Consider the following 22,547-nt stretch of genomic DNA (forward strand, 5'->3'; position numbering starts at 1 on the left):
CAAAAGAGGTTTAAAGACTGTCTAAAGGGCAAACCCATCTGCTGATGGTGTGAATGGTGGTGCATGAATGCTCCTGGGTGGGCAGGTAGAAGGGAGTGGTTGAGATGCTGCCCCAATTCCAGTGGTGGTAGGCAGGGGAAGGCACAGCTGGAAGCCAGGGCTGACTACCATCTGGGGCAGAGACCTAGGTGTTGGGCCTCTGTTCCTTGATCTAGTCCTCTCACTTCACTGGATGTCACTGGTAGCCCTCTGGTCTGGTGGTGCTGTTGCTGAATGCCAGATCAGTCTGTAAAAAAATAATGTTCACCCACAACTTGATTGTGGATAAGATGATTTGGCTTGCATTACTAATACTTGGGTGAGGGAGCTGGACGGGCATGTTCTTAGCCAGCTGTGCCCACCTGGGTTTTCTGTACTGCACCAGACTAGACGGGGAGGTTGAGGTTGGGGTGCAGCTATTGCCTATAAGAACACCATCTCCTTGACCAGGAAGTCTCTTGATCCTGGGATGGGCTTAGAGGGTCTGCAGCTGGTCAGAGAGAATGAGGATGCTGCTGGCCTACCAACTGCCCTGTTGCCTGGCAGTGTTAAGTTGTGGGTGAACATATCAGACGACACAGCGATTCTTCAAACAGTTCTTGTTTATTCACAGGCCAGAACAGAACTGAACTGAAGGGTTCAGCCAGCCTGCTTATATAGAGCTCTAGTTAGTACAACGTAACTGTAACAACTTTCTGTAACTATCCAATCACTGAACGTCACTTTCGATCCCTTATTTGCATATGTGGACCTGAACTATCTACAGTATCCCCCTGCTGGCCCAGGGTGAGAACTTCAGTACATAACAGGCAGCATCTCTGATCTGCTGGCCATGGTAGTCTCTGTGGTATTGTTGGAGGACCCTAAAACGAGAATTCTGGGTGACATAAATATCCATGGGGAGGCTGCTGTCAGGCCAGCTTGAGACTTCATTTTCTCTATGACAACTATAGGTCATTCTCAGATGGTCATTGGTCCAGCACCCCAGCATGGCACACCCTTGATGTAATATTTGCTCCAGGTGATATGAGAGAGTGCAATGCATTCCCTTGTTAGGTCAGACCAGTATCTGGTCAAGTTTGGACCAACAGGGACACTCCCCCCCTGTAAGGGTGGGGCCCCCGTTTGGGTGGTTCACCATCAGAGACTGATGGAACTTGATGTGTTTTTAAATGCCTTAGGGGACTTGTTAGTGGAGAAAGCTGATGACCCCAGCAAAGCTCTGGTCTCACTATTGAATGGCAAGGTGAAATGGGTGGCCGTCACAATTGTTCCTGAGCATTGTCTCTGGCATTTTGAAGCCAGAGACTTGAGGTAAAAGTCTTGCTCTGAAGCTCACCAACTGGTAAGAACACATAATCTTTCCTGGGAATTGTAGTTTTGTTAAAGATCCTGGGGGGACGACTATAGTTTCCAGCATTATTTTTCATGTGTGTGCATTTGACATATGGTGTATACAGAGTCCTCCCCAGTGAGGAACCCACAAAACAGTCTCCAGCAGACATGGTTCTCCTCTGACTGTAGTTAGTTGCAAATGAAGATGCAGAATAGATTCAAAGAGCCAAGGAAAACCCACCTGTAAGTAGTATTTTTGTATATAGTTTTGACCATATATTGGTCCACAGCTTTTAATGTCCTCTGATGTCAGTCATTCTTTAAAGAAAACCTTCATATTATTTTTGGGTATGTAATGGTGGGTTTGGAAAGCTTACTGACCTTGTCTTACCGTATCCATTTAATTTGCAGTTTATTTCTGTAGCAGAATTTGGATTCTGTACTTGGGAGTTTTTTTGTTTCTAAGAACATTTCAGCTCCCTTTCCCTGGCTTATCATGTAGTTGCAGTAGATGCATGATAGAATAAGGCCAAAAGGGGAAGAAACAAAAAAGCAGTAGAAGCCAGAATCAGGATGAATGTTTCTTTCCTGATGTTGAAAACAGACTAGTTATTTTCTGAAATCAGATTAAGTCTGTTAGTTATCGAATATAGATGCTTTCTGTATACCGGTACTGTTTTTATCTCCCTTCTGTAATGCTAGGGATTATGAATACAATAGAAGGCACCACTTTCTCTGAATGCTTAGCCTCTACGTGTTAACCAAACATGTGCATAGTAGTGTATGCAAGTCGGCTCAGATCATGTGGTCCGTCATGACTGTACAAAATGTTATGCACACATTCAAAGCATGGAGGTGGGCCAGTTTTCCCCATCACTGGGTCAAGCTGTGATGTGTCAGTCTGTGGGTGGGTGCGCTTTTTATATCAGCCCAGATTCTGGTCCGTCCATCTCTTTTGTTACATGATCAACAATATTGTTTGGTAAAGTTCTAGCTGGACTGCAGTTCGGAGACTGTGTGTTTGAAAGTATCCCACATATAATTTCTATGCAGCTTATATTAGGCAGGAGAACAAACAGAATTTCCTTTATGTTTCAGGTAAAATGGCAGGAGGGTGTATGCATTTCAAGTGATGGAGGAGCAGACTAAGTGCCAAATGTTTCCATGGCTTTCTGCCATTCTTCTCAGCAACCTCCTCCTGGCTGGTCCTTGTTTCCTAGTCAGGCTTCAAAACTGGAAATGAAGCTCAGATATGAGAAAAATGGTCTGGGGGAAGGGGAGTTGAGGAGAAATAAGGACTGATCTATGTAATAATGGGTGAATGCAATTTCTGCCTACTTCTCCCAGGAGGCTGCTGTGACATTAATATGAGAAGGAACCACTAACTTTCCCAACCAATATGAATCTTTTTCCATATCCAACCATTGTAACTTGGGATCACCCCACATGAAAGCCGTTCCCATGCTGCAGTAGTAATGTCTGAATTACGCCTGTTACCTCTCCTTCCGTAGGAGCTGGAGCGTTTGACATGACAACTCAAAGGCTACAGATGAGCTACGGGTTAACTCAAACCTATGAACATTGCATGAAGCCCTTCATTAATACTAGAAGATCAGTCTTGGAGATTTTTTTGCTCATCAACAATTAACAATTGTTAACAACAATTTGGTATGACAAACAACAATTATGAGTCTATAACCCCTTATGGTCAGTTACTTCTGTCTTCTGCTGCAGTTCAGCATTGTTGACTTACATGACATTTACCAGTATGGTTTTGCACCGTCAATAGCAGGTTCTAATGTGACTGTACAGTGGTACCTTGGTTTACAACCATAATGCGTTCCGGAGGTCCATTTGTAAACCAAAACCGGTTGTAACCCAAGGAGTGCTTTCGCCAATGGGGCCTCCGAAAAAAATTGGGTTGTAATCCCCCAAAATTGGGTTGTAATCCCCAAAAAAGGTTGCAAACCGGGACACGCACTTCTGGGTTTGATGTGTTTGTAATCCAAAACGTTTGCAAACCAAGGTACCACTGTACATATGATTTCCTGAGAGCCAGTGTGGTGTAGTGGTTAAGAGCGGTGGACTTGTAATCTGGTGAACCGGGTTCGCGTCTCCGCTCCTCCACATGCAGCTGCTGGGTGACCTTGGGCCAGTCACACTTCTTTGAAGTCTCTCAGCCCCACTCACCTCACAGAGTGTTTGTTGTGGAGGAGGAAGGGAAAGGAGAATGTTAGCCGCTTTGAGACTCCTTATGGTAGTGATAAAGCAGGATATCAAATCCAAACTCCTCTTCTTCTTTTTCCTACTCAGTTAAAGATCACTACTTTAGTTTAGAAGACCAACTGCACTTTTTTTCTTCATAAGCCACTAAGCTTCTGAGGAGTGGTGCTTCCAGTTTACTGGGGTATTATCGCTGAAATAAAACATTCTGGCAGCTCTTTGGAATAATCAAATGGATACAAACAAGCAGGCTTTTAGGCTGTGAGATCCTCTCTTCTCATAGATAAGATACACGTTTGTGCAAGCATTTGAGCTCAATATATAGCAATATCAGGGATACGTGTACTTCTACAAATTTCAGTGAAGCTGATATATTCAATATTAGCTTAAAAACAGAATAAATGTGTAAGACTACACAAGTAAGCAATTTATTGTAAGACAGAACAAACAGTGGCAAACAACATGTAAATTCAGTTGATAATGGGGCAAATAGAGTTGTCAAACTGACAAATATATATATCTATATATCTATATATGAATATTCCTCCAAAAAGCAGCTCAGTATTTTTAAAAAAATTATTCTAGCAAAAAATTTAGGAAATCCGGTATGACAAAGATGTTTGCAAGGAAGAGCAGTGGCAATGGAGGAATGACACACTTTGCCTTTTTTTTTTAAGTGATGAGTTTTCTTCCTTTGGGTACCTATCGAGGCACATTATAAGGAGACATGTATAACTGGACATCACCTTTCATAGAGTAAGGAATGTGGTTTTTTTTTTACATACGATGCAGAATGTGGTGCTTTATTTTTGGACGGTACCAGTTGAAGACAACAGGTGGGGAGAAATGTATCTTTGAATGCTCCCCTGTATTAGTAAATAAAAAATATATATTTTTTACAAAGGTAACTTCCTACATGTAGCATACAGCATGCCTTTCTCCTTGGCAAGACAAGTTACCAGGGAGTTTTTTTTTTACATGAGGTAGCATTAAAAAAAAAAAGCAACTTACCTTTTACCTCCTGTCTGAAATGGTACAGTGCAGAATTTAGTCTACATTATGGATGGCATATACTACTGTACTTTTAGAGGTGTTTTAAGTATTTCTGAAATTAACTTGATGCCATTATATTTGCACCAGGGTTTGGACATTACCTCCTCTCTTTCCCCCTCACACAATTTAGGGATACTACTTCTCTGCCTCTTTGCTGAACCCACATTCACAATGCTTTGGGCTGCCTACCCCCCTTTAATGACACTTGGAAACAGAGTTAGTTGTACAATAGTATGGCCAATTGATGGTCATTTAAACTTGGAGTCCGGAGTGGGTTAAAATTGGAATTGGGGGCAGGGTTTTATTCCAGAGCCGTAAGAGTTGTTTGGTTTTTAACGTGTTGCAATCTCCCTTATAGTATTTGAGATTTGAGTATTTGAGCAATTCTATTCATTTTATTTAAAAAGTAGTAAGTACACTGCTGGCAGACAAGGAATATTCCCATCTCTTCAAAGTGTAGGTGAACTGTAAAAGAACAGAACTACAGTATTTTGATTTGCCAGGATTCTATAAATTGTAGAGCCTATATAACGATCACCAACAGGCCAATTCACGTCATCAGGCAATTCCCATAATTGTGTAAAATAAGATCATGTGGGAAACAGAATTATGCTCCCCCCTTCATAGATGTTTGAACACCACTACAGGTATGTGCAGCTTTTCACATAAATGGATATAGAGCAGCGTTAAAGCACGTTGTTTGATGTGAAAATTAAGCTTTGCTCCATTTTTGCCTTCATTAAACCTCTAGAGACATGATTTTATTATTCATTAAACTCTCAACCTCTGAAAACTTTGGTTTGATTCACTTTTATCATCATTCTGCTTCTACTTGCAGGCACATTTTAAGATGTACACTTTATACGTACATCTAAAAATGTTACACGTGATTGCGGCAAATAAACATGTTATACAGGTACACTAGGCCAAGAGCCATGGTTGGTTTCAACTTCCTTTTAAGCGTTTATTCAGTCAAATTTGACTATAATGTATGAAACAGCTTTATGGTTCATAATAAGCAGGATGATCAGAGCCAAAGGTCAGTGTTCTAGAATATATATGACCCGGCCTCAGTATAAGTGTTTTTTAAGAAGAAACTGCCTTACTCTTCTGGAATGATTGTGTGAATAAGAACATCTAATGTGACTTCCCCTGCCCACCCCCCTGAAAATACATAAGCAGGCTGAATATTCACCGGATTCAAACAGAGATGCAGGGATAAGCGGTCAACATGAAAAGGCTATTGCCTGGGTCAAATACAAATCCATTTATAGGAGAAATGGGAGAGCTGCTTTTTGAAGAATCATCTGAAAACCCAATAAAAAGTACACACATATAAAACACCGGATTGTCAATGGTACTGTGAAACAATTCAAGTTTAAATCATGGTTGTTTTTTACTTTTACGAACGGATGAGACACTTTTCAACTTCAAGCTTTTTTTTCTCCCCAGCATGTCAGCAGTTAGCATCCACAAAAGCACCATTAGATATGGAAGAGTTAGCACCACATAGTTTCAGGACCTAACTGCCCACATGCATTGCTGACAAACTTGGAACATGGAAATCTGTGTGGTACTTAGTACAGTCTTATTATAAACAATACAAGGCAATTTATGATTATTCATACAGTACAATACAGTCACTGATCAATGAACCTTTGAGTACAGTACATGACAAGTCACATCTGAACACCCCGTTAATACTAGAGTATGCTGAAGATTTTAGAAGCAAATCTTGAGTGTAACACAGGGAGTTTGCTGATAGGCTTACTTAGTCTGAATTTCAGGGTCGGGTATTTACATGGCCTCAAAAACCAAACTAATAAAGCATTGTATGGGTAGCTGGAATCAATGGCAAATGATTCAACTTTTAAGAAAATTCAAAGTGATATAAACTATTAAGTAGTTTAAACTTAGAGCTCTAGGTACTCATTTTTAATCTAAGCTTCACTTCATCTTGTGTGTTTACCTTTAACAGTCCGATGTGAAGAAATGCTATAGAATAATTAGAGAAATGCCTGGAAGCAGTAATCAGTCTATGAATAAACTTACAGCAGACCACGGGATAGTTTAAGATTTGGGTGCTACCACGCTTTTAGCCCTGTACCCTGACAGAGCTAAAAACTGCTAACAGGGTGGAAATCTTTAGAATACTCCCTTTTTACAAATCTTCTCCCTGCACATAGCAGTGGCCTTGGAATGTAACAAGAGCCATAATGATTCTACCTCATTGACTATCATCACTAAGCCTCCTAGTTCCATATTCTCCATACAAAGTTTTGATTCCATGCATCTCCCTGCTCCCTTTGATCCCAGGAACACCTGTCTTCTGATCTTGGACATTTTTTTTAACTCTGTGCCTGCCATTGGATTTGTACATATCTCTGCCATCCATTATGGCCATTTATATCTCATTTGATATGCCTGTTTTTCACTACTAAAACCCTGCCACCACCTAAACACCCTTATCTCCTGTCTTCTCTTTAACATGGATTTTGAAGCCTATCTCCTCTGTAAGCTTTAAAGCAACTTGATTACTATTTCACTCATCACCGCTGTAAGATTTAAAGCAACTTGATTACTATTTAAATCTTACCTTGCCTTTTTGAATCCCTCTTCCTCTGAAGAGAGCCCCATAGTATCCATGTACATTTGGTTGTGATCTTTGTTTTCTGACTCCTGGCTGCTTAGTTTTTACAGCACATACTGCTCTACATATAAGCCTTACTTTCCCGCTTCACATCTGATCCTTGTTTACTGACATCTCTCAGCAAAAATTCAGTGCCTTCTCAATCCCAGCCTAGTTAAAAAGCAGAGCTTATTAATTACTTGAAGAACTTCATGCATTAATGTTTATCACATTGATTAAAATGATGACCATATATATGGATTTGAATAGGTAATCGGAGCTCTCTCATCCTACATAATCCTTCAATGGAAGTGGATCACACATTCAAGCTGTGTGTCGTCATGTGCTGACTAGCTGAGAGTTCCCCCACATGTTCAGAAAATGCATGCAGTATAGTCCTGCCAGGACTGTGCTACTTCAGAAGACAAGGGACCACAAGACTTAAAGCTTCTCCATATTACAAACTCCTGTACAGAAAAATCAGCATATCAGAAAAAGGCTGTGTTAGAACCATTTTTCTCTGTCATGCCAGCTTACTAGAGCCATGCAGATTTTCTTTAAATGTGAGAGAATATTCAGCCTTGCTCTGAAATGTGTCATTCAGAGTGTGTGTGTGTGTGTGTGTGTGTGTGTGTGTGTGTCTATCCTAAGGTTTGTTTTGATTGCAGCACAGCCAAAATAATTTGTATTCCTTCCTCTTCAAGCATCCTTTCTCTCACTAAGACCCTTTACCTGTCCGTACTCAACACTCTGCTCTGGGAAAAATATACCCTCCTTGAATAAGCAGTGGCTCGTATTCAATATATCCATGTACTTGAATGCCTCCCTTTTCATTTTTGTAAGTAGCTCAAGTGAACGGGACCCCGAGTCTTAATTCTTTCACTCAAACAAGAAGCGATAGCAAAATACGGAATTTAATTGTTAGCCTGTTACTGTGTCCTGCTTGAGAGGTCTCTTCACAAGAGTACATTCTTCCTCATTTTCTGATGTTCTGCAATGCTTGCAATGAAATTAAGCAAATTTACTGTGACACCTAAATGTGGTGCTGTCTCAGGATAGATTTGCATATGCCCTTAATACTCAATTCCACTTTTCTTTTCTTTCTTTTTTGCTCCCCACTCCATGCATATAGACATACAAGCAAAGTGGTCATTTCTGGCCATTTCTTGTTGGCATGATCTCTCTCTGGGTTTTGCAGTATACAGTACATCCCTTTCAAATCTGTACTTGCTTGATGGCAAGTGTGGGGATGCCACATTCAAAAACTTTAAATGTTATCCTGTTAAAGGCATATGTGATTGCATCCTCAGCTAGGTGTTTAGGAGCTCAAACGAATTATCCCCAAGGTCTACTCTTTAATGGCCAACACTTATCTTTTAGAAAAGAGATCATGTAAAGAGACCCTGAACTTAAGTTGCTTCAAAAACATTTCTGGAACTGTGTAAGGTAACAGTATAAGTCAATAGATAGAGAGGGTTTTGCACTTAAGATGATGTCTGCAGAGACCAGTCTTGTACATCAAGAAAAGCAAAACCCCTGAAATATACATGCAGGCATGACTACATGTTCCACACCTATGCCATTTTGTACCTCTAGTATAGTGAGAACAGGGCACGTAGGAAAAAAAGTGCTAAGTTACAGTACATTTGCTTTTTAAATATATGTTAACAATAGAACAGCAAAACAGATTGTTTGAAAACAGAGTCGGTATCGTACAGTAAGTTCACATTTAATTCTTTACCATGTCTACAATTGTAACACATGCATTTTATTTCCATTATTTTTATTCCATTAGGACCAACATCCTTCAGAACAGTGATCTACCTTTAAAACAAATTTTCTAAGGAAATATTAAGCATCACATAAATTTAAGAAAATTCTTTTAAATTAGCATTACATGTACTCGTTTACATTTACAATTTTTCATGCCATGACTTTAACACACCTTTTGGTTAAGAATATCCTACTGAAGAATAGTACCATTGGGGAAGAATACACACACAGAGTAAACCGCTACCTGCTATGCACATGATTTTGAGTAACTTGACTGTTGTAATGCCATATTCTGATTATAGGTGCAGCTGCAAAATTACCGTTACACTTATGGAGGAATACTAAAATGATAATTAAAATGACTACACATGCTGTTGAAAAGAAAAACAAACCCACCACCAACTAAGGTTAAACACTGCCTGTGTGCCGTTACAATGTTTTTATCTTTTTTTAAAAAGCAGCTCATTATTCCTTAGAAATATTTTTACATGAACATTTTATCTTCAGGCTAAGAACATTGGGAAAATAGAGGTCTAGTTGAAGGGGACCACCAATTTTATAGTTTCTCTTCCCCTAAATCTGTATAAGTAAATATATATATATATATATATATATATATATATATATATATATATATACCTTGCAAACCGTTTAGCCTACTGTAGACACGATCCACAAAACTAGCCTGGCAAATTTCTCTGGATTAAAACTACAATGGATGGGATCCAAAGAGGTCCATACATGCACCTTTCTAGATGCAACCCCAGGCACAATATTGAGTGCAGCTCTGCATAGGCCCCCCAACTCTGGGAATAGCTTTGTAAGGGAGCTGTAGCAGGCTGGCAGGACGGGGGGGGGGGTAGGGGAGCAATACAATGCATGGTTCTTTGAATCCTACCCTTTATATCTAATGCTTCAGCTATCTGTGGATCATATTGTAATATTTTATTGTATATTAGCTTAGAAAAGGGGACATTGCTAGATTTTTAGTACATTTTACGCAATTTTCCATTTGACTATAGAAGCTCTTTCACATAATTTTAATCACAACTAGCAAAGGGACTAAATATACTGACTATTCTAGTTAAATATATTTAGGTTAGGTCAGTGTAAAGAAGAGTGACATTCTTATAATATAATGCTCTGAATTTGGAATAAATCATTACGTTTTAAGAGTTGATTAGACAGATATCACTGATGTGGCAGAATCAACATGACTGAGATAGTCACTATATCGTAATAAAATCACGTGGGTTCCTAAAACTCATTCAGGATTATTACTGATATGAAAGTGGACTGTGCAAAATTCAATTAATTTATTAGTCGAGACTGGTAACACATCGCAGGGCACTTTAAGACTAAGGTCCCAATCAAGCTCTGTGTGTTCCTAATCAATATGCCTTGTGTTTGGACCTTCCTCATCCTTGAACAAACAATAGGTTCTGCTGACACTAATCATTTTATTAGGGCTGCATTTCTGGTTCCTCATGAGGAGAGAGTAGCGGGAACTGTACATGCAGTCTCAACATCTGGACGCCACCATAAATAGTGCACTTAACAACTGTTTGTGTATAGTTTCTAATCCTCAGAGGCTAGCTTCAGTAACTGCATTGTGCCAGCTGAATGAGGGCACATGAGAACTTTAAAGAGTATGAATATTTTGGGCTCTTTAGAAAGAATCTCCCTAGCATTTATTAAGTGATATCTAGAAAGCACTTGTATTCAGAAGAAAAAAATATTTGCACAAAATGGTTCAATTTTTTTGTAAGCTGCCCAGGCCTTAAAAGTTAATTTATTTCCAAGTTCTTAAGGTATTTAGCAACATGAAGTAAACCTGGAACAGCACATTTAAGGGTTTCATATAATGTAGAGCTAGCACATTTGTTGATGGTAAGGATATAAATTAGACAATGCATTTTTTTTTTTTTAGGTCAGTTTCTTCTATAAGTAGAACAAAGATCCTGATGTTTTTATTTGTAACCAACAGAAATTTAATGATTGTGTAGAAACTTCCACCCAACCTTAGTAAACTTTCTGTAAGCTAAGAGCATTCCACAAATGCAATAGCATAACTAGTGACAGTTTCTTCTAATGCACTGTAGTTCTACCTTGATGGGGAAAAAATTGTTGGTTGAAAATACAATACAGTAGAAGTCAAACTAATTTACAGAAACAGTACATGATTTTTTCCTAACTGCTTAAGCAATGCTTATGCACACAGTGAACTATAGCTGTGAGTGACTCTTGCCTATCCAAGGTAATTCCCCATGCTAAAAACGTCCATTACCAAACGTTATGTCTACAGAACTCTACATTTAAAACCACATTAATTACTTCATACTCTGTCAATATAATGCAAAGTTTAAAACACAAGCTCTTGTGCTGTTCTTACTTATGGTATTTAAAAAGTTTTGATGTTTTTGAAAGCCTTTGCTCCTTTGGGTGTACATATGCACATTTTTTTGGGTTGGCTTTTTAAATCAGATTTGTCTAGATGTCAGCTATTTGGGATGGTTCCATTTACAGATACAACATATAGTCTGGATCTCATCCCCCTTTTCAGAAGTTTATAATTTTTTAAAACATAAAATAAAATAAAAGTTAGGCACCAGGCAGTGGCCACATTCATGGAAATCTATTTTCATACAGCCATTACCCTTTGTTAAACATACACCCTGTAAAGACTACACAAATATGGGGGCAAAAGAAGTTTGAAACTCAGTGCTACTAGTATTTATAAAAGTGCGGTGCTCCATATAGTAAGAAGAAAAGTGACTACAAGTACTTAAAGTGCTAGCTTTGATCATGGTTTAGGTTAGTATCCCAAACCTAATTATACTGTCACATTACTTAAGAGAGTAAAGTAAGAGCGGAGAGCACAGGTGCTGCACATGCCATGGCAAATGTGCTCCACATTACAATTTGCTATGTTTAAAGAAATATGCAGTGCTATTGTCCAGGCTGCAACTATGTACAAACAACTTACATTGTATAATAGCTTTACATTATAATACAAGTCCATAGACTTAATCGGCAGAAGACAATTTGAAAAGCAAAAGTACCAATACTTCTTACGCGTCTTCCAGAACAACTATTTCTGAAGTGTCTGCTACCTGAAACCAGAAGTCTATCTGAAGTCTCCCTGAAGAGCCTGCCAAACATTAGCATGAGGCAAAGCTTGGCTTCATCCATGCTTCCACATGCGAGTTTGCTTTATAAAGAACAGACTCACGGCTATACTTACATAATCTCTCTCTACACATCAAGAGCAAAAAAGAAAAAGAACGCTAATGGATTACTAACCATGTGTACTCAGACGTAAGTCCTACTGAATTCAGTGGGTCTTACTGCCTGGTAACCAGGGTAAGGATTGCAGCCTTAGGTTAGGAATGCATTGTTAGTGAACTTGATGTTATTTTCATTCATACATTTTCTGTCTCCCATGCCACATTTGCCTATTTGAAGGCATCAGGGAGCCAAGTGCTGGCAATGAAATATTCTAAATATATCATGGTGTTAGCTTGAAGCTCCATGGTCTTATCATCACATCTTTTGGGATGCTGAAAACGGCATCCCACTCCACCATGGTACAACAGAGACAGGATAAGAAAAAGGAGAGCTGCTACTGGTTCCAGCACATTGAAGCCCACTAGGAACTATTTTCTTGGTGTGCTAAAAACATGCAGAATGGATCAGCCCTGCCCTTGTAGTCCAGGTGAGCGGGGCATTCTTGAGAACCTTTCTAGCATTGCCTGGGATGCTAAATTTATTGGTTTTGTGACTGAGTATAGTATGCCTATTACTCATCTCAGTTATATTACATTTAAATCAAGGTATATATTCAGATCAAAGAGTGAAATGTGTAGTATGTAACATCTTGACTATAAAATGCCCAACCCTGAACATTCCATAAACCAACTCGGGAAGAGAAATTTAATACACTTATATAAGCCTTTAAAAATGAGAAAACTGCATCCTAAAAAAGGAACCTTCTGAACTTTTGGGTGAAACGTAACAATACTCAGCTTTGCATTTTAAAAATGCAGAAACTAACAGTTTCAGCTATCTGCACTTCTGGTGATTATTAATGCAGAAATACATATCTTGCCTGTGTACGTTCATCCCGTTAATGGGAGGTTTGCTCATAAGATGATGTGTGAATGGGTCATCTGACATATAACATCTTAGATGGAAGTTTTGTATCTCTTCCCATCACTTTAGCAGTGCTTTTCAATGGCGTTAATTTACATGTTGAGCTGCCAGTCAAAAATAATTTGAATAATGAAGGTGCATATGTGAACTAGTAGTAGTATAGCCTGAACATGCACCATTGGCTCACTACAGCTCTTCTAACTGTGGAGAGGGCCATAATTCTCCATACAACAGGATTGTAGTTTTGGTACTTCAGAAAAGTACAAAGTGCTAACTTTGGCAGTTGTTGCTCTAACTAACCTGTTTTCTTTTAAAATTAAAAGTTTATATGCAAACAGCACCCTGCTCCTTAGCCAGCCAGTTCAATGGAAAACCAGAGGGGAGACTGTTCCATTTTTGTCTATCTCTGGGGCTTAAAAGGATAAATGTCAAGCAAACTGGGTTCAATGAAAGTAATTCTAAGGCAATACTCACTAGGGTCAAAAATATTCTGTCCACAGACATTACTTGATGAGGTCTGAACTGGCAGTACCTAATTGGGGAAGGGACTGTGTGATTGTGAAAAAAGCAAATTAAATTTCAGGGATTAGGAAAAGGAATGAAAATAAAATTGCTGGTATTGTAATACTTTCATACAACTCCATGGTAAAGCCACATTTGGAATCTTGTACAGTTCATTTTGCCCCACCTTAAAATCAATACCATAAACCTGGGGAACATATAGAAAAGGACAACCCAGATAATCAGGGGTTTAGCCCCAAGGCTAAATGATTTGAAGCTTATTATTTTAAAAAATGTAAGCTATGTTTTGCTACAACAAATTGGTTAGCCTTTCAAGGTGTCACATGTCTGTTGGTTGTGCTGCAGTGCTATCCTAAATATGTCTACTCCTAAGTGGAGCTTGCCTTCAGGTAAGTAGGGCTAGGAGTGATTGTAGCCTGATGAAGCAACCACTCTGGAACTAATTCTACAATTAGGATTATGTATTTGGTCAAAATAAAATTAGAAATGGCAAAATGTTTGCTTCTGATGTCTGTTAGTATATGGGGGGGGACACAGAAAGTCCCTCCACCTACTTATACTTTACTATATAAAAATGGCAATGCCATGCAAGTTCTTGATAATTAGAGCCATTTGTTCTATTATCTTGTGGGAAAAGAAAACACACAACTTGAAGTAGGATTAAAAATAAATAAATTGGGAAAGATTAAATATTTAGAAATGAGATTAGCTAGTCACCACTTGAAGGGAAATCTTTATTTGGCGGCTATATATTAAGTTTGTTAGAATATCTTCGTAGCATAGCTGGACTCAGTCACAGATCATTAGGTAGATAATGTTTTCTATTATAGCATAAAAGCTTAATATTTTAAAATGTGTAATGACACTGCCCCATTACCTGCATGATACATCATTATTCTTTACTAATTGCCTAACAACTCATCACAGAATTTCTCCAGTATCAAAGTGCTCTTCAAACACAAAGTGCTGCCATGAAAAGACAATAGGGATAGGCCAGCACGATTTTTTTATTAGAAGATTACCGTTTGCTTATCATTCATGTGAGCATAAGATATGCAAATCTAGAGTTTAAAAATCTAGAGTTTAAAATATGAAAATTCTTGACTAAACACACACACACACACACACACACACTTGACTGAAACAAAAACAAAATAAACTTCAAATTTTATATTTAAGTCCAAGCATATTTTGGGTTTCTTCTGTTATAAAAGCTAGTTATTATAGCCCTATGCAGATAAAACCTACCACCTAGGATTAAAGGATGGAGCTACAGCATCACCTCTACTTCCTGACTACCTTATGTGAGAATTACTACCTTATTCTATGCTGGTTCATTTTTGAATCTGATTGTTGCCAATCCTGGTAAATATGAAACTGGGGGTGGTCCTTCTCAGGCGATTTCTGAAAAATTGGGAAAACGGCGGATTGCCTAAATGCCACTTACCTACTAATAGGTGAACTATACTTTCTAGACCACAGCCAGCAGTCCTAAAAGATGGGGGTTCTCTGAAATGGCCCAAGGAAATGAACATTGGGGAAGCCCTGACACATATGTGAATATTAATGGCATTTTAACCTAAGAGCCCAATTGAATTCAAAATATTTTATTGCATTTGGCTCAGTGCTAGATTAATGTTATTAGCAACCTTTCCCAGCACTGCAGAAAGAAACAGAAAAAAGAGATCAAGACATAAGCAAGGAGAAAGCAGCAAATATAGAATTAAAGAATCGGAGCCAGTATAACGGGCATATACTGGATGTGTGAAAGTGTAAAACCAGAGATAACATTCATTGATATTTCACTGCTTTGTCTGGCTGCTTTTTATACTGGTATAGGGCATCTACGTTCAGGTGCCTCGTATCTATTTGTAGTAATAAAGAACAACTCGAGCATGTGTATGCACTCTCCATAGGTATCAGTTAGGTAACTGATTTATAACTGATAGATCAGCAGTAGTTATATGTAATCTTTCTTAGCATTTTTCAGGTAGTTTTCAGGTAGTTTGTTACTCAGCTAAATTCATTTCAAATATCTGAAAGCTTGTTGATGTGTGAAAGTATGTTAAAGGTGGTCACTTTCCCCCACACGACAACATACTCAGGGTTAGTACAGGGCTTTAGTTGGCAGAGAAGAACATACAGACTGTGAACCAGAGCATTTGAAAATACTGAAATGCTTATTTGGCTAAATCCAAGAATTCATGTGTCATCATTCAGAATAGATAATGTTTAAGAATTTTGCTATGTCCAGCAATGACACTATTTAATAGTACACATACATATGCATGTATACAGCTTCTCCACACACATTCTATAATAAATTCTTCTGTAAAATAGAGACAACCATGCTTAGTAAAAATTCTGCCAAATGATAGTTGTACAGTTCCTATATTTCTACATGAAAGGCTGGTAAATACACCACCTTCATTTTTGCAAACAAGTTGCCACTGGAAATCCTTTTCATTCCTTATTCCACAGCTGATTGCTCTGTCCTAAAAAGTTAGCCCCTGTCATGTGCTAATTTTGAGGGAGGTGAAAATGCACTGTTTTCAGATCTTTTTCCTAGTAATCAGTGTGCACTGATGTGTATATAAACTTCAGCTATGTGTTGTAGAAGTATCTTAACGCTTTGAATACATAATACTGAGTGAACAACCAAAGCTCAAGCTTCTTTTAATGTAGATTATTTCCATCAATCTAGGTCTAAATTAGAGGCCCAAGGCCACAGCTGTGGTCAATCACTCCTCAGACTTTTCCTTTAGAAAATCTCTACTTCCTTATGTTCCTGTGCTCCATTCTTGCTTCCATTTCTCTTTCCATAAAGCCGTTGCTTCCCCTGTGCTTATAAGAGCCTTCCCTCTTCCTTCCCTACTCCCTGTGCAGAACTCCACCAATCCCTTTTCTTTTGTCCTGCAGACATCCACTCTAAAGGGTTCTCAATGTGGCACCTTGCTGACATCTTCTCTCCTGTTCGCTGCTGCTTATCATTTTTCCTTAAAATAGCCTGTCTCAATATGCCTGCCCTTCCCCTTTACCCAGCCTCCTCTTTATCATTCCCTTCCTTTCTTCAGCAACCCTGACTCAAAGCTTCCTCTTTCTAAGGCCTCCTCTGCTGCTCAGTTTGCAATATGATCGCTGCTCAGCCTCTGCAACATCAGCACAGCTCAGCAAATTAGTGCCAGAGGCTTCATTGCTGCCACAAAAAACATTAGTACATTATAGTATTGATAGATTTATTCTGACCCAGAACCCTGCCTGCTCTAATGAGCACATGGGAAAAACTGAGGAAGCAGAAACCTGCATTCACTTCACAGCTCTACAGTTTTTTAAACTTTTGAAGCAGAGGAAAAGATGGGCAGAAAACTAATTAAGGGTTAGTATTTTTGCTTCCCAGTGAAGCTTCAGTTATCTTGCAATTGTGAGTTAGTATGAATTTACCATTTTAAATACCTTAAGTACATTTATTAAATTTTCAAGTGTTACAATAATAGAACAGTAACCCCCCCACTCACATCTGGCAGAGCAGTATCTTAACTCCATATTCTGCTCTTACTTTCTAAATCAAGGAATCCAGAATCACAGATAACATGTACTGCAGAAATGGCACTAAACAAAGACCTGTTTGTTGTCCTACCTTCTCCTGTGCAAGCTCCTCCCTCTCCATGATATGTTAACCAAAGTGGTGCTCTGTAAAACCAGGGTTTGAAGTGCTTTTGCAAACCTTAGCTAACACAATGTAGGCTTCATCCTACAGCATGACTAGCAGCAATGCAGATTGAAATGACAACATAGTTAATGTAAACTATGAAAAGACGGGACGGTTCATGCAAGGAGGGAGTACACAATGCGACAGCACACTCCTGATCTCAATACGGTCAGATCAGTAAAGTTATGGCTGCAGTGAGATTTTGATCGCTATCAATCATGTTACATTTGAAACATATGAATGCTATCTCAAGAGCTATATTTGCGTTTAAGCAAATCATTGAAAGTATGAGAAAAATAATAAATGAATCTGTCAGATCTACAGACTTAAGACTCAGAGTGGCCCTGGAAGTAGTGTCAGCGTAAAAACCTACATGTGGGATTGCTCTCAAAATTAACCTTGTTTTGCAAAACCACAGCAAAAAACCCACTCACATAAAAATCCTCAATGGCGGTAATGAAATAATTTCAAAAATAATGAAAGGATCGCAACTTTCATATACATACAGTATTAAGAAAATCTCCTGCACTTCCTTTACATGCAGATTCAAATGATGACTTGCGGACATTCACTAAAAAATGTGTTACTATGTCATCAAACTCTACTGAACCACTTGACGATTGCCATACTCTATGTCAGTGGAAATTCCAAAACTGTTAAACTAGCTTGAATTGGTTTGTATATAATTCTCAGGAAAAGTTCAGCTGTAACAGATCTGTTCTAAATTATGTTTTGGATGATTGGGAATAAGTCCTCTGGTCATGCACTCTCTTATCTCACTAGTTAAGTCAAGAGTACAAAGAGAAACAACTACCTGGTTTGGGCAAGCTACATCATGCTGGAGCATCCAAACCAGAGAGCTATACTATGCACAAACCCACAATTATTGATAAAACCTCCAGCTGAAAACCAGAATTTTACTCTTCAAACTGATCATGAAAAGGGAGGATAGAGTGTAAAGCAGAGGTGGCTAACCTGTGGCCCCCCAGAAGTTGTTGGACTCCAACTTCCATCAGCCCCAGGTAGCATGAATAATAGTTGAGGGTGATGACAGTTGTAGTCCAACATCTACAGGGGCAAATGTTAACTATCCCTGCTATAAACCATTGTTGCTCAGGGATGAAAGGAGTTGTACACCAACAATATGACTCTTTTTTGGTTTGGGCAATTGGAAACATGACATCTGAGCCAAGCTTATTTGTAACAGCAAAAAGTTGCTTAGAGAGAAGCCTACAGATTCTTCAGCTAGCATAATATTAGAAGGGCGTTTTTCTAGCTTAAAAAAACAGAAAATACCTAGGTATGGCATGTCACATGTTTTCATTCCACTTCAACCAAATAAAATATTTACTCCAGTTCTTTACTATTACAAAATGTATTTAGGAAATAAAAGTGATTCTGAAAACAATGAAATGGAAAAAGCAAATTTCATTTTGGACATTGCAACAAAGATGATGATGAAAATGTGTTACATGCACATGCAAATGAATTTGAAGCAGTATGTTGCGATTATAAAGAGCTTAATTTAATCAAACTGCAGCTAATCTACAGTAAGAGCTAAATAATAAACTAAATATATTGCTACTACACAAATTGCTATAGTTTCAATTAACATGGTTATCAATAAATGATCATCAGTCCCTCCTGAACCTTGCTGGTTCTCTTCCCTATGGAGTTTTTAAGCCACTTTATTAAACAATTTAAAAATGCAGAAAATTTCACTAACAAGCATATAACGTTAAAAGCTCCTACCAATCTGCCTCCCAATAAAATATCATGGGTGAGAACAGGCATCCACTCATGCAGTGGGTCCCCCCCTCCTCCTCCATTAGCCCCTCTGTGTGCCCCTAAAACTTGTTCCATATGGTTGAAGGATCCTCTGGAACAGATTTAGGGGGCAGGCTGTGGGTGGAGAGGGGAGAAGAAAAACCAAAAGTCCTACTGCATGAGCAGCTTTCCATCGTGCAAATGGGTGTGTATCACTGATGTTGCCCCATGCGGATACAGTATTTTGGATCATTCTTAAATATCAGCACTATTTTGAGACTTGCAGTTCAACTATTACATGAAACACTATGGTATTCTTCCCTAAAGCTTTGCTCTACAGCTCCCATCAGTTCTAAGCAGCTAGGCCAGTTCACCTGGAGGGCATCAGGTTGAGGAAGGCTACACTATATTACACCTTCACTTTGCACTTTACAACCTCATCTTATATTTTAAGAAGCATTTTTGCTGCTATTTTTCTTTCACTCTACTGAGAGGCCTGCCTCTCTGTGTTGCATACCAAAATCCAATGTTTTTTAAAAAATGTTTTATTTTGAAAATATGGGGTGACTCATAAATTAAACAGTTTGGTGAGTTAAACATTTACCTGAAATTTCTGTTTGTACAAAAGTTGATTCTTGGATCCTATTTTTAAATTCAGAAATTCAAATACAGAGATTTCAGGGTCAAAGGCTTTAATATATAATAATGGGCGATACGCAACCATCATTCTGAGACCAGACCAACTGAAATCAATAGGTCTACTTCGAGTTTGATTAACACTGGATATCAGCCAACATGCATATAGTAAAGATATAATCACTGCAAATATCTTATTAGATATATTAAGGGTGATATTCCAATTGTGTCTGACCGCTAGCAGAACAGAATTTCCTTTTCTCTCATACCTGGCAGACCCCCAGATATCCACCAAATCCTCTTCCAAGGGTTGGGAGAGGCTTTGGGGCAGATCTGAAGTGAGACCTGAGGGGGTGCAGTAGGGAGGATAGGGGAAATTCTGCTTGTGCAACACTGGGTACCACCCTAAATCTTAGAACCGATTCACACTGTCCTTTTTTCCCTTTATGCAAGAGCTTACAAACTGCTCTGGGATATACACTTATGTGGGGAAATGTGCTGTAAACAAGTATTCCACAGATATAGCCAAGAGTGATTCATGTTGTTGTGTTTGCTCGGGGAGAAAAGGTTTTGTTATCTCCAAAATAACCTAGCCATGTTGGTTTATTATCTGAACATATATGTTACTTTTCCTCTTGTGAGTTTGGGCAGGCGTCTAGATAAGGATGGGTAAGGTGCTACTATTATCAGCCTGTTCACAGAAATCTAAACCTAGGTTTAGCAATGTTAAAGAAAAGACTTTGTTCGTTTTGACGTGGAAGGGCGTGCTGCTGATGAATGGAAGATGGAATGTGCTATAATTTGTGTGCAAACACAAAGCATGTGATTCTCATATTTTAACGATATGGTCCCCTTAAACAGGGCTTTTTTTCAGCCGGAACTCAGTTCTGGCACCTCTTAGGTGGGCTTCATTGCCATTATAAGAGAACAAGGGAAGCGTTCATGGTGAGTTCCGGCACCATTTTTTTCTAGAAAAATAACACTGCCCATAACATATTAATTGCAAATTTAACTAAATTGAAAACGTTAAGAAAATTTCCTTGGAATATTATTGGAGAATTACCGTAGTCTATTTACCTGATACTTTTAAGCTACTACAACAGTAACACTACTCATGTGTGAGAGAAATGGACAGGGAGAACTGGTCCTTAGAAGAGCAGATTCTTAAGAAAAAATAAGCTTTAATATTGAGATACACATATGATGTCACTATGAAATAGTATCTCCATCTTCATTTCTAGTTTTTAAATCTGTCTGGGTTTGACACATTAGATATCTTTTATCCCACTCTTTAAAGTATAGGAATAAGGATGGTTTTTCTGCAATTTTTTCCATCAAACTTACTTGCTTTTCAGTTAGTGTAATGTGCTATATATTTTCATAGAACTGGTGCAAAGTACAGTCATTTTAACTGTCCTGCAGAACTCACTTGTACAACTGTTTTGTGATAACAACTTTCTAGGTTTGTACTTCAGCAAAAGAGAGGCTACATTATATGAGATATAGCCAGCACACGTCACCTACTACCAACCTGGTGTAAACCACATAAAATTTAGTCCCCAAAAAGGACTCTTGATGGAAGGAAGAGGAATTATGTGACAACACTGCAAAACTGCAGATAGGACAAAGTTATTTAACCCACATCTGCAGCAGCTGCAGTAATAAGTTACTTAAAAATCTATTGAAGTATCTGAGTTTCAGAAATGTTGATTATTCAAATCCAGTGAGAAATGTACTCAATATTTCTGAAAAAAACAGGCCACTAATATTTTGAAATTAATTTCAAAGTGGTGCCTGCTCTACTCAATCATGCCAGTGTAATTTGATCTAATCCATAAAATAGATCACTGACAGACATATATGCAGAAAGCCATTTTTATACTGATTTAGAGTATAATATTGAAACACACTGTACCAGACCTGTAGCAGAAATGTGCTTCTATTATTTATAAAATATAAAGTGCATTATTATCAAAATCACAAAACTGACAGACTTTCTGTCTGGACCATAGTTTTAAAAGAGAGGTCAGGGCTTTACTGTAAAATTCTCTCATGAGAACAGATAATTCAAGAGGTACAAATTGATTTTATCCACCCGGCCCTCCTAGATTTGTTTTTGGCCACGCTTTTTAGTGCAAATAAGCTTGTGTTTTTCTCAAGTTTAAGGGACATGGCATTTTTGGGGTGCAAAGAATAGTTCTTTACATTATAACAGACCCTTCTGCAAACACTACATGTTATTGCCACTCTCCAAAGATGGGGATGTACTGCCAGGTGTAAAAAGAATCTATTTCCCAAATTACCATTTAAGCTCTGAGCTTTGTAAATTGACTATATAACCCTTGGATATGATAATATGAAAGAAGCAGTTGCTTCCAATGGATAAGCCAAAATCACTGTATACTGTATATAGTAGATGGCCACTTTACAGCTCATGTGTAGTCAGTCTCAGATGCTCACATGTGCATTTTATCAGTGCTTTTTTTCCTTTAAAAATGTCTAGGGGTACTCTCATTTTGACTCAAGAAAATCACCATTTTATAGTTTAAATTGGAGAAAATAAATACAGTAAATAGACGAAAGTACAAAGATTCACAAAATGTTTAGGGTTATGAGTCCCCCTGTGGTCCCCAAGAAAAAAAGCACTGCATTTAATTAAGGGCATAGTTGATCTGAAGAAGACAACAACCTGCACCTGTAAACAGATGA

At 38.4% G+C, this 22,547-nt stretch overlaps 1 protein-coding gene across 1 annotated transcript in view; it reads right to left on the minus strand.

Annotated features, from left to right (window-relative positions):
• Positions 1-22,547, minus strand: part of PURG (purine rich element binding protein G) — a 164,344-nt gene that overhangs the window by 136,953 nt on the left and 4,844 nt on the right. The gene's annotated exons all lie outside the window — the stretch shown is intronic.

Source organism: Podarcis raffonei, chromosome 17 (assembly GCF_027172205.1).
Source record: "Podarcis raffonei isolate rPodRaf1 chromosome 17, rPodRaf1.pri, whole genome shotgun sequence".
Classification (NCBI taxonomy): Eukaryota; Metazoa; Chordata; class Lepidosauria; order Squamata; family Lacertidae; genus Podarcis; species Podarcis raffonei.